At 42.5% G+C, this 17,347-nt stretch overlaps 1 protein-coding gene across 5 annotated transcripts in view; it reads left to right on the top strand.

Annotated features, from left to right (window-relative positions):
• The window catches only part of RNF152 (ring finger protein 152), a 202,147-nt gene that overhangs the window by 146,265 nt on the left and 38,535 nt on the right, over window positions 1–17,347 (top strand). For all 5 annotated transcript variants that reach the window (XR_013376087.1, XR_013376095.1, XR_013376098.1 and 2 more), the window contains exon 5: window positions 9,967–10,061. The gene's annotated coding sequence lies outside the window, so the exon portion shown is untranslated. The remainder of the gene's footprint in view (window positions 1–9,966; window positions 10,062–17,347) is intronic.

The following is a 17,347-nucleotide window of genomic DNA, read 5'->3' on the forward strand; positions in this document are numbered from 1 at the left end:
CTTTCGGTTTATGGGGCTTCTGTGGGGTTTCTCACAGTAACAACTCATGTTATTTCCAGGATGTCTGAATCTTTACCCACATAGCCTTCCAATCTGTCCAAAAAGCCAGGAGGAGAGAAGCCAGTCTCTAGAAGAATAATGGTATAACACCCAGAGGTTGAATTGGGAGCAATTAGGAACAATTTCCATATGAACAGCTTTGTGGTCTGTGAGACTATACTTGGGGCTCACTGTGAAACCCCGAAGCAAGTATTCATTTGCGTTGGAAAAGAAACAACAGACGGATGTTCCATATACATGTTGAAGCCTAAAATTACAATAACTACAGAAGGCAAGTAACACAAGAAAGAAAATAACTGGAAAAAACAAAATGCAGGAAAATCGAGACACGGGGGTTAGGGTGAAAGCAGAAAGCAGCTTCTATCGAGGCCAAATTCTGGAACTTCTTTCGTGTTGTTTATTTCCCTCCCCCAGAAGGCCGGCTACTGCTGCTCTGCAGACATCAGTGGACTAGATATGAAGTGCTGGTTTGCATTTGCAGGGATTTTGAATTAGAAAATTCTTATTTGTCAAAATGTAATGCTTTCTCATGCTGCAGACTGTGAGGAAATATTTGCAAGACACACATCTCATAAAGGACTTGTATTCAGAATAAATAAAGCACATTAAAAACTCAGCAATAAGAAGATAAACAACTTGATTAAAACATGGGCAGAAAATCTAAATAAAAATCTCACCCCGGAAGATGTACAGATGCCAAATAAATACACAAAAAGACACCCAATGCTGTTAATCATCAAGGAAATGCAAATTACGGCCATAATGAGATAACACAACACATCGACTAGAAAGACTAAAATTAAAAAGATTGACAATGCCAGGTGTTGGTGAGGGTGTGGAGCGACTGGAACTCTCATGTACTGTGGGTGGGAATCTAAAAATGGAAAAGTTTGGAAGTTTCTTTTAGAGTTAAATATACACTTACCCAATGTATAAATGACTCAGGGATCCCACTTATTATTAGTTATAAAAAACCCCAAACTAGAAACAATCCAGATGTCCCTCAGCTGGGGAATGGATAAGCGCACCGTGGTGAAGCCATACGATGGAATATCACTCAGTAATAAAAAGGAATGTGAACTACTAATGCAAGAGGCTGAATCTAAAGAGTGTTCTGCTAAGTGAAAGACACCAGACACCAAGGCCTAAGTGTTGTGTGATCCTATTTACATGATGTTCTAGAAAAGGCAAACCTGATGGTGAAAGAAAGCAGATCAATGGTGTTGCCAGGGCCTATAGGCAGGAAAAGGGATAGAATGCAAAGGGGCATGAGGGAACTTTTTGGAGGGGATAGAAATGTTCTAGATCTTGATTGTGGTGCTGGTCGGCAAATATACATATTTGTCAAAACTCATCAAGTAGCACACACTTTTAAGTCGTTTCAGTGATGAATTTTATTGTGTATGAATTTTTTTTAATTTTATTTATTTATTTATGAGAGACACACAGAGAGGCAGAGACACAGGCGGAGGGAGAAGCAGGCTCCCTGCAGGGAGCCCGGCGTGGGACTCGATCCCAGGACCCCAGGGTCACGACCTGAGCCAAAGGCAGAGGCTCAACCACTGAGCCATCCAGGCACCCTTATTGTGTATAAATTGTACTTAATAAAGGTGATGAAAATGTTATGCCTTTCTGGGCATTGCTTCATACCTCACCTTTTGAATAGGACATCAAAGGGGAGCCATCTGTCAACCTGTGGATGTGGTGTGGGGATTCTCAAACTGGCAGAGGGTGAACAGTATCTGCTCCCAAGCACAAGAGTCATAACCTGACACTTGGCGCTTGGGAACTTTCACACTTTGGAGTTCGGTTCAAAACTGGGTCAAGGGGGAAGGGGCAGGACCAGAGGCACAGCCTCCCTGCTGAATTCTCAGTCATAAAGATAAATACGAAAGGATATAAAAAGGAAATATCCTCCAAAGGATATAAATATGAACTTGTGTCAAGGATCTTATTTTACTCATCATAGGAAGACCAGGCTGGTACACCCAGGAAGGGAGAAGATAAAGAAAAAAATAAAGAAGACTAAAGGAATATTCAATGTGCAATGGGAGCAGACTGGTTTTTCCACAAGAGAGAGGGCGTCCTTCCACCCTCATCTGTGTGTCTCTGGACAGGAACCATCCTGCATTGCTCTCAGTTACCTAACGTGCTGCACAGCTGTCAAATAGTCCCCATAGAATCAGGACCAGATCATGGGGCAGGGTATGCTGTAGACCATGTCTAGTTTTCCAGGGCAGTACAAATTTTTTCTTACCTGGGGGTTCTGGAAAGCCTTCCCGGAACCACATTGAAAAGCAGCTGCCTTTTTAAGATTGGTTTTGCCACTGCCTTTTCTTTCCTTTTCTTCTTTTCTTTTCCTTTCTTTTTCTTTCTTTCTTTTTTTTTTTAAATCTCTCAGGCTCTATCTCAACTCTCAAAATGAACACTGCATTGAAACTACTTCCCCCGCCCCCTGCAGAATTCATTTGTTAAAGAACACTTCAGTGGGATACAGATTTATTTTTCTGAACACCTTAAATAACTTGGCTGCCCCGAGTACCAAGTGGCCTCTTGTACACCCATCATATTCACGCTGCTGTTTCTGAGTGTCATCGCCCTTGTGAAAATAAAGAGGCAGAGCTCACCCAAAGCACAGCATTTGCTCAAGGTAAAATTCTTACCTCTCAAAACCATTCCACCCCCCATTCTCTAGGCTCCAAAGACCAGAAGAGGGTGATAAATCACACTAATAGCCATACTTTCATGGCTTTGGAACATAAATGCTCACTTGCAAAACTTCTATATTTTCTTGGATCAATTTTTATTACAAATCCTCCTCCCCATACTAATAGTCCTATCTGTAAAAGGAGAAGTTGAAATAAACTTCCTACGTACTTTTAGGATTCTATGGTAGCCACAATAACCAAGTATCTGAATAGAATACAAGTGACTGGGATACCTGGGTGGCTCAGCGGTTGAGCATCTGCCTTTGACTCAAGCATGATCCTGGGGTCCGGGATGAAGTCCCATGTCGGGCTTCTTGTGGGGAGCCTGCTTCTCCCTCTACCTGATAATAAATAAATTAAAGATTTATTTATCTTAAAGATAAATAAATAAAATCTTTAAAAAAAAGAATACAAGTGATCTTCAAGCTAAATTTGTGGTGTTGTTAGAGTATAATGATTAAGAGCAGGAAAAAGTATATAATTGGACATACTTTGGATTAAATCCATGTTGTACCACGTACCATATGATCTTTAGCAAATTAGCTAAGCTCCATGAATCTTAGTTTTCTCTGTACAATGGGAACAGCAACAATCATACAGGACTTTTATGGAGATTAAATGCATATGCTGGGACCCCTGGGTGGCTCAGCGGTTGAGTGTCTGCTAGGGCCCAGGGCGTGATCCTCGAGTCCCGAGATTGAGTCCCACTTTGGGCTCCCTGCATGGAGCCTGCTTCTCTCTCTGCCTGTGTTTCTGTCTCTGTGTCTCTCATGAATAAACAAATAAAAATCTTTAAAAAAATGCATATGCTTATGAAGTACTCAGGATAATGCCTGGAATACTGTGAGAAGATGTTGAAATAATTAACTGTAAATTGCATAAATAAGGTGGAAGTGGGGAGGACAGAGTTGTTTGTTCTGTTCACTATGTAACCACAGTGCCAGCCTGGTTTCCACACTAAGATTTAACTATGTATAGAATGAGAGCCAATGCATGTAGTTATCATTGCAATCTGATATACAGTTTATTTATGTAATGAACTCCATCACCACGTCTAGTAGCTTGAACTTTACACCCTCTAAACATAACCTTCTGTGGAGTCTTCTCTGGGACTTCCATCCTTTGTGTTCTCAGTGATTGATACATCTCCATATTTATTTTGTTTGCTGTGCTCATGTGTTCAGTGAAGGTTTACTCAGCACCACTCTGTGCCAAGCACTGGGCTAGGCAGTGGTGGACAGCTGGACAGACAAAATACAGTTCCTGTCTTCAACTTATTAATAATCTAGTGGAGGAGGAAAGTTAAGACAAACAATAATTACAATGTTGGGTGAATATCCTATAACATAGGTGAAAACGGGGTGTCTAGCTTCTCATAAGAAAGGTGGTTACTAGTGGGATAAATCAGACACAGGTAGACCACTACTCACTACTGCATGATCTCACTTATATGTGGAATCTAGAAAAACCGAACTCGCAGAAACAGAGACTAGATGTTGTTTACCAGAGGTTCTGGGTGGGGAAAATGGAGAGATGTTGGTCAGAGTACAAATTTCCAATTATAAGATGAGTAAGTTCTGAGGATCTAATGTATAGGATGGTGATTATAGTTAATAATACTGTTTTATATACTTGAAAGTTGCAAAAAGAGTAGATCTTCAGTGTTCTCACCACAAAAAAGAAGTGGTAATTAGGAGATGTGATGAAGGTTTTAGCTAATGCTAGGCTGGTAATCATTTTGCGATGTATGAGTGTATCAAAACAACATGTACACCTTCGACTTACACAATGCTGTCAGGTATATCTCAATAAAACTGAAAAGAAAAGAAAAAGCACCGCTATCTTATCTGGGAGGTAGGTCAAAAAGAAAGTCTTCTTGGAGGAGGTGATGCTTAAGCTGAGTCATTGGCCAAGAGGAACTGGTCACAGGCACCAGCTGGAGGGCATGTTGAAAGACACAAAGACATGGACAGTAGATCTTGATTGGATGGAATGCAGGTGCATTGGGGGTTGTTGAGGCATGAAATCAGATTAATAAGGACCAAATCATGAAGGTCTTGATGGCCATGCTAAGAACTTTGAAATACATACTGAAGAGATAGAGGTGAGCCCCTGAGTGATTTAGAGCTGGCAGTGACATTAAACCAAAGTGCATTTTTCGAAATAAAATTCTATTGGCAATATAGACTAGAAGAAGCCAGCTGGTATATGGAGAAAGCCTCTAGGAGGCAATTGTAATTATTGGTTATCAGTAAGAAGTTGGGAAGACCAGAACTGATGCAGTTATGGAGGGATGAGCTTACTACTTTAGGAAGTTGGGTTGGTGATCAATTTAGGGTAGGTGAGAGGTAGGTATAGTTGGTGGAAGAGTCAAAAAAAGACTTCCAGGGTTGTGGCTTGACTAGCATTTTCTTAAACAAAGAAAAGAGACATTTGAAGAAGAGCATTGTGGGAAAGAGAATATTTAGCCTTGAACACATTGTTGGTTTTGTTGAGTATATACAATAGCTAAGTGGAAACCTCCTACAGGCAGATGACTAGTGCGTGTAGAGCCAGGAAAGATCTCAGATAGAAGCTGTCTATTGTTGGCAAAGCTGTCTTGTGGTAGAGAAAACCCTGAGCATGGATGATGTTACCCAGGATATAGATGGAGGACATGGAGAGGAAGACCAAGCATGGAACTAAAGGGAACACTAATATGTGGGAAATAAATGGAAGAAGAATCAGCAGATGAAACAGAACCAGTGGCCAGAGGACAAAGGAGAAACAGTAGTGCAAAAACTAAATGGAAAGAGATTTTCAAAGCAGGGGGTCATTAACGATCTGAATTATTACCTAAGGTGAAAAAAGAGTAATCAGCAAGAAGTACAATGGATTCTTCCCAAGCCTTACTAAGTCACAGTCATTATCACGGATAATTTAAGTGCAGCCTTGGGGTAATCCTGCGGTCTAGGAATGCAATGGAGGTGAGGGGGAGCGGAATGGAGGTGAGGAGGTGCAGAGCGAGTATTTACCACCACTTCCAGACACTTGATTGTAAAGACAGCAAAGGGAGAGACTGGGGTCAGAGGAGGGCGTTTTTGCTTTCAGGGCAGAGACCCAGGGCCGCATGTCACTAGACAGAAAGAGCCACAGGAGGAGCCTTAATGGGTAGCAGAGGGGAGACAATGGATGCTCTGACCAAGGAACGTTTCAGGCCTGGACCTTCCCTTAGTGTCTGACATAGAACAATACGGAACTCGCCTTATCACAGGAATCAAGGGCCATGGTGAATCGTGGAGGCAACGCTGATGGCTTTGGAGGAAAGGAGGGCCTTGGGAGCATGTCTTCCTTCTGTCATTCAGGCCAGTGTTCAGTGACTGAGCACAGGGTTGGGTGATGTAGGACCCTCTAGCTGAAAGGCTTGCTGGCTTATCACTCACGCCCTTTAATGACCAGCTCTTAAACAATGCAAGGTCTGTCTGGGAGTGTGAGGCTCCCCTGGCTCTGACACATGATGCAATCCTTTCTCTCCATTCCAGCATCTTGTGCGGCACAGTGAGTGCATTTTCCTCTCCTGGCTGGGAGTCCCGAGAACAAGCAGAGGCACCATTGGCAGGCAGGTATCCAGAGGGATTATTCACGTTTGGCTTTGCCTTGGGCAGAACAAGATCCTTGGGTTTTATGAGCACTTTTTCGAACCATGTCTAGGTAATTATGGAAATCAGAGCTGGATTTGAGTTTCAGGGTAAGAAATTACTGACAATTACTGATATTTTGGTTCTGTTTCCATAGCAATCTGAAACATTTTAAGTTGTCAACTGTTGCCAAGAGTCTGGACAATAAGTCCAGATGGTTGGCACTTACTATCTAACATGGCAATTTACCTGTGTTTCTGGTGACATTTAAGGTGTCATGGCCAGTGCTGTGGGTAATAGGTGACCTTCGCTGCACTTTCTTGAGCAAGTCTGCTCAGTTTGTCAACTGGTTCCTGTTTTCCTTCCATCATTTGCTTCATTTACTTGGAGCTGCATGAAGTCATATAGAAGCTGGATTCTTGGTTTAGGAAGGGGTAAGGGACTGCATTTACTTGGTCACTCAAGGATTTTTGCTCCTTTAAGGAACTTGGAGCTCCGGTTGTGGCCGCCAGACCAACACAGGCACGGAAAAGGCCAGTTATTCAACATAAGAAGGTTCTGCTATCTCAGGTCAAGTTCCCACAGGCCAGAGGAACTCCGCAAGCAGGCTGACCTCACATTCCAGGAAACTCTCAGACAAGGCGCTGCACTGTGTGGGCCCAGACCGTCAGGCAGCTCTTTACTGGAAACACAGGCTGGATTGGGGGCCTGGACCTGCCCTCTTCTTGCTATGAGCCTTTGGGCTGATGCTTACTCAGATGTAATTTGGGGCTATTCTGAGGATCAAATGAATTCATTCCTCTTGTCTTAAACCAAACCCTATCAAGTTCACTGTAGGTACCAGGCACTGTTGAAAGTGGTGGGGATATAATCATGATAAGGATAGGCAGGGTTCCTGCCCTCACCGAGCTGACAAGTGGTGTGGAATTGTGTTGGCAGCAGACCGTGACTTGGTTGGTGAGTTGGTTTGCTGATGCTGCTGGAACAAAGTAATGAAACTGGCTGACTTAAAACAACTTGTTCTCTCGTGGTCCTGGAGTCTCAAAGTCCAAAATCAAGGTGTCAGCAGGGATGGGTTCCCTCCAAAGGCTCTAGAGAAGAATCTTCCTTGCCAGTATCTGCTGGCAATCCTTGGTGTTTCTTGACTTGCAGATGCATCACTTCAACGTCTGCCTCTATCTTCATACGGCTTTCTCCCTCCGGATATGCATCTGCATCCAAATTTGCCTCTTCTTATAAGATTGGATTGGATTTAGAGTTCACCCTAATGCAGTATAACCTGATCCGACTTGACTGCATCTGTAAGACTCTATGTCCAGATAAGTCACATTCCCAGGTTCCAGGTGAAAATGAATTTCAATGGACACTGCTTAACCCAGTACAGTCAGTTTATAGTTTCTGGGTATACTGCAGCACTAACAGGAGGATTTGATGTTCTCTGAAGGTTGGGCGGATGATGAGGTCTCCCTCAATATTGAATAAATGATTACAGTGAGCTAGTTGCATTCCCACCAAGGTACTACCTGAGGAAGAAGCAAGTCAGGCTCAGCTGGTGGGTTGATATCCGGTGAACACTTTCTGTGGATTCCTCTGGAACAGCTACACACTATAATGCATCCATGTCATGCGCTATTGTCAGTAAAGGTAATACAATGGTAAGCAAACTATGGCACTACTCTGTGATAAGTGGACTGAAGTATTGATATGTTAATACACCAATACCTGCAAAAACTGTTTATGGTTCAGGTACAGTTCCACATGTTTTACCATGCAGCTCAGCCGTAGTGTTCTGGACTTACAGAAGCCATAACGGGGCAGCCCCAGTGGCACAGCGGTTTAGCGCCGCCTGCAGCCAGGTTGTGATCCTGGAGACTGGGGATCGAGTCCCATATCAGGCTTCTTGCATGGAGCCTGCCTCTCCCTCTGCCTGTGTCTCTGCCTCTCTCTCTCTCTCTCTCTCTCGTCTCTCATGAATAAATAAATAAAATCTTTAAAAAAAAATAAAAGCCATAACGTTCTTTCTTTATCAAATCTTCATTCTTTAGGGTCAGTTATTGTATCCTGAATAATCATATTAGCATAAACTTTAAAGAACCTGTCTACGTGCTAATGTAAAATGAAAAGTAATTTATTCTCTTAAACTTGTCTTAATCAGATTTCTTGGGAGAAGCAGCTTTTGTGTGTGTGTCTGTCTTAAAACGAACAAACCTGGTAGTGCAAATCGGGATGTTGAAATCTGATGTCACTCATTTGAGTGAATATGTTGTCTGAATTAAAGATTTTTTTAAAAACAGGAAGCATGTAATAATAATCATGATGATCCCTGTTAATGATAACACCCACAACCCCTGATAGCTACACAGAGCTTGATGTGCACCGGTGCTGCTCTAAGCCCATAATGTATATTAATTGTTTCCATCCTTTTACCAACCTATGCAACTTACATTACCTTTATTCCCATTTTAGGTAAGGAAACTGAAGCCCCGAGAATTTAGGTACCCTGCCCAAGGGCACACAGCTGGTCAGCCACAAAGCAGCTGTCTAAACCCAGACTACCTGGCATGGACTCTTACAAGAGTGAAATGTGAATTCACCCTCTCCTATCCCCAGAACAGTCAGATGCTACAGACTGTGGGAACAACTGGCCCATACTTTGCTATGCTGGGCTCCATGCTGGGTTCCATGCTGGGTTCCATGCTGGGTTCCATGCCGTGCTCCATGCCTGTTTCCATACCGTGTTCCAAGCTGGTGCTGCCTCCACTGGCATCCCTGCCTTTACTTGGATTACCCACTTAGCTGCCCCAGGCCCACAGCTCAGGGTGCCAGATTCCAGCTGTTTCTTCCATACTCTGTTCACTTTGTGGGTACTTCAAAAAATAAAAAAAGGTTAGAAGGCAAATTTTATGTGTATTTTATTGCAATTTTTAATTTTTTAATTTTTTATTTTTTTAAGATTTTATTATTTTTTAAAGATTTTATTTATTTATTCATGAGAGACACACACAGAGAGAGAGAGAGAGGCAGAGACACAGGCAGAGGGAGAAGCAGGCTCCATGCAGGGAGCCCGATGTGGGACTCGATCCCAGGTCTCCAGGATCACACCCTGGGCCAAAGGTAGAGCTAAACCGCTGAGCCACCAGGGCTGCTCTATTGCAATTTTTTAAATGAAATAAAATTTAAATGATACAACGTAGTATGTGTTTTTGGAAACAAAATTTCAGAGTGTGTAAATTAAAAGGTAGACCTGACCAGTTATGTCCTTTGCACCCACTCCCATCCCTGAGGTAATATTGTTACATCTGGTTATGTGCTTTTAGGACTTTTCTGTGCATATACAAGGGTGTGTACGTATATGTGCATATGTGTATATTCTTCTAAATTCTGTTCTGGGCTGTGATTTTTGAACTTTACTATAATATGGCTGTCTAACTTGTCATTATACAGTAATTTATTTAGTCTGTGCCACATGGATAGATGTTTCGGCTTTATTTTCAGTGTTGTTTTGCCATTACAAAATCTCTATAGTAAACATCCTTTGAATACTCAAATAGGCCACTTTTTATTTTATCTATTTATTTTAGGCATGGAGCCCAGCATGGGGCTTGAACTCACAACCCTGAGATCAACACCTGAGCTGAGATCAAGAGTCAGATGCTCAATGGACTGAGCCACCCAGGTACCCCTCAAATAGGCCACTTTTGATCTTTGCTTAGTACCTGCGGACCTTGAATAAATGAAAATTAGCCACCTTCACCAATTTATACAGGAAAAGGAGATCGTGAGGGGGAGAAGAGTAACCAGACAATGGGTGAAGCCATGGTTCTGACAGAGCAGAGCTTTGTAGTTAGGTCCCAGCTGAGAAAAGAGTGAACACCTCATCTTGATATAGATTTTTTGAGGTGATGTGACTATAATTTCTAAAAACCTGCTTGAGGGAAGCGTCCAAAGTCTCATGTTCCATGAAAGAATGTGGCAGGGGGAGGTTATTTTCTATATTCTGTAAGGAACCCCTGCTTGGAGATGTACATTTTCCTCTGGAAAGCTGTCCTGAGGCTGAGGCCTGAATTCAACACCAGTTGTGTTTAACCTCCTCCTCAGTAGGGCCTTATGGTATTTGGGAGGAAGGTACTAGAAGATTTCCTACTGCAGGTTTGAAGTCATCACGAGTTCATTTCCAAATGAACTAATTCATCAAACTTTGTGCTTGCTCCCACAATAACTCACTTTCAGAATCCAATTAATTTGAAAACAACTCTCATGGAGTTAAAGGCCACACATCAACGTCTCTTCCTCTGAAGACTAAAAGGTACAAGTCACAAGAAGCAGAATGATTATAACTACAGAAACTCGGCATTGGTAGAAAAGGACCAGGTTCCTCTGAAAGCAGAGGGGCAGGATGGAGCTGGTGAACTTGGCTGCAAGTCTTTATAAGGCACATCGAGTCCCTTCCCACACACACACCTGGGCATCCTGCTCCTCACCCCACACAGTAGGTTACCATCCCCCTCCCCACAAACACACACTGCCAGAACACGGGAGGGACCAGATGGGATTTAATGAAAATCTCCATACAGAATAGTCCCCGAGTAGGAGACTGGAGGAGTTCCCTACAGGGAATGTAACTGGCCCAAGAAGAAATATCTAGATACTAATATCGGAAAGGAGAGGAAGAAAATGACTGGTTGAGGCCCACTGTTAGTCAAGTCTATCCCGGGCACAAAGGACTTCAAATCAACTTTTTGGTACTCTACCCTTAAATCTTAACAGCCAAAGGCAATCAGACATTTGATGAAATCTTTTAACATAAAGAGCCCCCCCAAAATAAGAAACACAGACACACACACACACATACACACACACACATGCATGCCCCCCCATACAAGGCAGAGAGCAAAGAAAACTTTGAAACAGTGCCAACAAAGCTTTAATATCTTCAGAGACATATGAGAAGATATTGAATTTATAAAATAAGGTCAAAATGCTATAAAAAAGAAACAGAACAACGTGGAAATCAAAATTATGATAGCATTGATTTAAAATAATCGATAGAAAGAAGAAAAGTAAAGCTGAGAAAGTTCCCCACCAAATAGAATAGAAAGACAAAGAATCCTATTCTAGTAAGGGAGAAAAAAGATTTTCTTGGAAAAATTATCTTACAGGAAATGAAATGTCATCATAGTAAACCTTATGGTTTAGTGGCTAATAATACTTCTATTTCTAATAAGGACTTGAAATTAATATTTATAGAGTACCGAGTACCTGGCACATAGTAAACATTAAATAAGTGCTTATTGGGGCCTGGATGGCTCAGTCGTTAAGCATCTGCCTTTGGCTCAGGTAATGATCCTGGGGTCCTAGGATCGAGCCCCACATCAGACTCCCTGCTCAGCGGGAAGCCTGCTTCTGCCTCTCCCTCTGCCCCTCCTCCCACTTGTGCTCTCTCTCTCTCAAATAAAGAAGTAAGTAAATAAATAAATAAATAAAATCTTTAAAAATAAATAAATAAGTGCTTATTAAAGTAATGCAATAAATAAAAAAGTAGACAATGGCTACCAATTTAACCAGAAGTTGTGATGTAGCTATATGGGGAGGATGCGAAGAGGAACAGTGGATTTGGCATGTGCTTGTTCATATAGATTGGGTGTTGGTGGTGATACTCTAATCATTGAAGGTTATCTTCTTTTTTTTTTTTAAGATTTCATTTATTTATTCATGAGAGACACACAGAGAGAGAGAGAGAGGCAGAGACACAGGCAGAGGGAGAAGCAGGCTCCACACAAGGAGCCCAAAGTGGGACTCGATCCCAGGACTCCAGGATCATGCCCTGGGCTGAAGGCAGGCGCCAAACCGCTGAGCCACCCGGGCTGCCCTAAAGGCTATCTTCAAAGGAAGGAAATGAACAGAAAATAAGTAAAATTAAGCAAGAAGTATTAATATAAGCATATTATTTCAAAATATGATTGTCGATACCAGAGGCAGCTGATAAATGATGGATATCAAGACTAGGAAGGAAAAGGGAGGAAAATACTGTTGTTTTTTTTAAATCACAAGTTTGTCAGTAATACTTGACTTTTTAAACAATGTACACATATCATTACATATATTACTTTGGGTAAGTATTAAAATTTTAACTTAAAAATCTCCTGGTCCTATCTTTATCCTTTCCTCAAGTAAATCTCTCCATACAACCTATTGTGTCATCAGAAGCCTCTAGAACACATCCTGGAAGATGACAATAGGCCTTAAACCATAAAATCCACCTTGAGACATGCTTGCCTCCATTTTCAACTTGCCTTCATGCCCTCTGCTTCCAACTTCCATCACACCTCACAACTGTAGAAATGGAAGAATGGCATGAAGGACTTAGTGCTGGGAGTACTCTGCTGCGACTCAAGGCTGCCATGGAGAAATGAAGAACCAAGAAGCTGAAACAGGGTCAGGAAACAGTGTCAGGTGCCCCTCTGTGAATCTCCAGTGTAAGTGACCCCTTCAGGGAATTATTCATAAATGAGCATTAGATGAGCCACGTAGAAGTCTGCCGAAGATGGAGTTGGGGGTTACTATGCATATGGTGGCCCCAGGGGGGCATGAGCAATGACCTCTCCAAATTTACAGAGGAAATATCAATGTAGAGTTTTAGGGGTAGACAGTGGAAGAGAGAAGAAACAGGCTTCCAACCATCGGTCCCCATGGAAGAGGGACTCAGTTTACCAAAGTGACCTCTCCACACATACCCAAGATGCTGTTCTCCCAGCATGGCTCATCCTACCTTCTTGGTGTCAGCAGCCACTTCATTTCTACTTGGAGCCTCTACCCTCAAACGATTATCCAACTCTTCTATAAAAAAAAAAATAGCCAAAAAACTTCTATTTGATCCTGATTTTCCTTTAGTTATTGTCTTATTTCTCCTACCTCATTTTTATTGGCAGCCATTACCATTCTTTTTTTTCTGTTCCCTCCTTGACCTGTGGCAATTGATTTCTACCACTCCAAATGAACTGTCCCCTGAAGCTTAGCAGATGCCCTCTTCATTGTCACCACTTGGCTTTTCCTCCAGGCTTTCCCCTCTTCCTTCCTTCCTTCCTTCCTTCCTTCCTTCCTTCCTTCCTTCCTTCCTTCCTTCCCTCCTTCCTTCCCTCCCTCCCTCCGTCCCTCCCTCCCTCCTTCCTTCCTTCCTTCCTTCCTGCCTCCCTCCCTCCCTCCCTCCTTCCTTTTTTCTTTTTTTCCTTCTTTTAATTTTGGGTTTTCTAACCCACAGAAAACCTGAAAGAATAATACAATGAATACCCATATATTCTTCACCTCACTTCACCAAATAACCAACACTATCCACATTCGGTTCCCCTATGTGTGTGTGTGTGTGTGTGTGTGTGTGTGTGTGTGTGTTGCCAGAGCAATTTGATAGAAGCTTGTATTTATCATAACATTTCACCTAAATGCTTCACTCTAAATACTTAAGCAGGTATCTCCTAAAAAAAGGTCATTCACTACAATACCTTATTGTTCCCAAGGAATTTAACATTGATTCTGTAAGATCGTTTAATAAATAGTTCATATTCAACACCCTAAGTTGTCCCCCAAAATGGCTTTTGAAATTTGGTTGTCCTTATTTTTAAATCCAGACTCCAAATAAATTCCATATGTTGTCTTTGATGATTTTGTTTTTCCAAGCTCCCTTAATTTATATTCTAGAATGTTCCATCCTCTTTTGTGGAATTTCATGATAGTTGACATTTTCAAAGAGTTCAGGTCGATTGTCTTGTAAATGGTTTCTCATTCTAGACTTTATCTGATTGGTTCCTCAAGTGTAGATTCACTTTAAACATTGTTTTGTTTTGTGTTTTGGCAAGGCTACCATATAAAAAAACGTTGTGTACTTCCAATTGCATCACATCAGGAGGTACCAGTCAATTTTATCCCATTATCCACTTGGTAACTATGTTGTTGCCTGCCAAATTTCTCCATTATAAAATTGTCTTTTCCTTGTTTGTAATTAACAAGTATTATTTTGAGACTATGTGAATAACCTGTTCCTGACAACTTTTCACTCAGTGGTTTTGCATGCTTTGATTATGCTCGCCTCGACCAATTATTACGTTATGGCTGCAACATGGCCATTTTTGAGTTCCTTCTACATTTATTGGCTGGTGTTCTTGTGTAAAAGAAAGCGTTCCCTGCTCCTTTTTGTTCAATACCAGTACAGACCCAAGATTTCTTTTCCTTTCTTCTGTTTTCTAACCCATAGCCTTCATTATTCTTTTTAATGCTCAAATCCACACAAATGTGGCCAGTGGGAGCCCTTTTATACTAGTTCCCGTGTTCTTTTGACATGGGCTCACTTAGTCTTTCAACACTTTCTTGCTTTCTGACCCGAGATAGCCCATGCTGGTATTGTACTTTCCTGGCCCTGGAATTAGCCATGTCTCCAAGAAGCCCACATTCATTTTATTTCTTCTAGTCTTCTTGCTTTCCCTGGAACACTAGGTTCTGTTACCCACAACCTCCTCCTTGAAGCTCTGGTTTCATAAATATTGCATTATCTTCGATCTCTTACTACCTTCATAACTGCTCTGCTCTGATTCCTGTCTTAGAGTCATTAATTTTTTTCAACAGACACTGAAATGTTTATGTGTCAGACACTGTATGCTTGAGGCACATAGGCAAAGAGATCCCAGGCCCTACACTCAAGAAGCTCATGTTCTCGAGCTTCTAGCTGGGTGGGCTGGTAATTTATCATCCAAATAGGACACTTTGAGGGGAATCCCTGGGTGGCTCAGCGGTTTAGCGCCTGCCTTTGGCCCAGGGTATGATCCTGGAGTCCTGGGATCAAGTCCCACATCAGGCTCCCTGCATGGAGCCCGCTTCTCCTTCTGCCTGTGTCTCTGCCTCTCTCTCTCTGTGTCTCTCATGAATAAATAAATAAAATCTTAAAAAAAGAAAAAAACAAATAGGACACTTTGAAAGTGAAAAAACATGAAAGTGAAAAAAAAAAACAAAAACAAAAAAACCCACTAAGACCCACTATCTATGGATGAGCAGCCATCACACGGACAGCAGCCTTGACAGCAAGAAGAGTAAATGCTAGAGGGAGTCTTTCCCTAGGTAAAGTGCTGTTGGGGATAGAGGGTAAAGTAGACATTGGTGGAACACGGGGCTGGGAGTGTCGGCTCTCAGAGCCCTTGCTGAAAGAACCACTGAACAAAATACATGCTTCAGAGAGAGGAAAATGAAGCCAGAGATAGGGAATCAGGAAGCAACGGTGAATAAATTGTTAAAATGTGTTGGATTGATTGTTGAAAATAGCTGATTCTTCTCTGCATTTAAAAACTCTTGCATATAATATATTAGACAAACATTTGGAAGTGGGGGAAGTTTGGGGCGATGTTACAGTGTTGGAGGTCCTTGTCTTGATGAGAAGGAGGTTAGTGATGCGGATTAAATTTGGACTTGCTTAGAAAAACTCACCATGCCTCCTCATTCTTCATGGCCTAGGTGGGACTGAACCCTCTCTAATTACCCCTCTTTCATTTATCTTCTCAACTCCTCTAGCGCTTACAGCCTGTCTGTGCAATTTAGCACTTAACTACATGGTGTTGCTTGTCTGCTGAGTGCTGAGGGCTTGGGCTCTCAAAGCCCCGTTGATGAATAGGCAAGCGTGGCATCAAGCAAAGAGTGCCTGGCCGAGGCCCTGCTTCCGACACTGCCACTAAGTTGCTCTATGAGCTCGGACACGTTACCGACCTCTCCAGGTTTCTGCTTTCTCTTCATCTATCAAATGAGATGATACGGTGAGATTACCCCTAAGATTCATTCCAGTGCTAAGAAGCTATGATTGGTTCTTCTACTCCTGTCCTGTGGTTCCTGGAGAACTGTTCAGAAAGATCATTCTGTGAATCAGTCTTTTGGCAGAGCCAATAAGCACCTCTCCAGTTATAGGCTCTCATTCCTCTCCCCCATTAGACTCTCAGCCAGTCTTGCTTGAGGACTTTAGGGTCTTGACAACACTGACTCCATCTTTGATCCTCCATCTTGTTCATGCCTGTGCATGAACCACGCCCCCTCAGGGTTACATGTTCCAAGCCCCATGGAAGTTAACATATGCCCAGACCAGAATGAGGGAAGGCTTGTTCTGGTTTTCCCTGAAGTGGTACACAGAAGGCCCCACTTTAGCTAACTAGTACAGAGGACGGCACACAGGAGGCCCCGCTCCACCTAACTATTCTGTGACTGCACCACCGGCCCTCACTCTATAAAAGCTGGGGATTAAGGTCCAGGCTTAGCAGAGAATAACTGCATGACGTCGGTATTGCACGCCCGCTCCATCTCCGTTCCCCTGTCAGTAAGTAGCTCTAAACACTATGGAATGACTTGCTTTGTATTTTGGTCTTAAAGTGACTTCTCTGGCTAATACTGTCTATTCCAGCAAGAACCATTTCCTGAGATGGTCTCAGGTGGATCCCAGTGACTGGGCTAGGGCCAAAAGGTGTTTCAGACATCCAGGCCTTTTTTTTGTTGGTACACTGAGCTTATTATTCAGTGTATCTCAATTCATTCCTTTATTGCACATTCTTTGTCTTCCTGTCCCCAACTCAATGACTTTCTCCCTGGATTGTGTTAAATTTTTTTTTTAATTTTTATTTATTTATGATAGTCACACAGAGAGAGAGAGAGAGGCAGAGACACAGGCAGAGGGAGAAGCAGGCTCCATGCACCGGGAGCCCGACGTGGGATTCGATCCCGGGTCTCCAGGATCACGCCCTGGGCCAAAGGCAGGCGCTAAACCGCTGCGCCACCCAGGGATCCCTCTCCCTGGATTGTGAACCAATGACTTAATTCAACCTTTGATACCTGCCTGACTCACTGAACCTACCCCAGATCATGAACATCTGCCCTGACGTCTTACTTTTAGATGTCTATTGCCACCCCAGCTGACCCCTTCCTGGGCCGGGGTAACTTACTTTC

Source organism: Canis aureus, chromosome 1 (assembly GCF_053574225.1).
Source record: "Canis aureus isolate CA01 chromosome 1, VMU_Caureus_v.1.0, whole genome shotgun sequence".
NCBI classification, from domain to species: domain Eukaryota; kingdom Metazoa; phylum Chordata; class Mammalia; order Carnivora; family Canidae; genus Canis; species Canis aureus.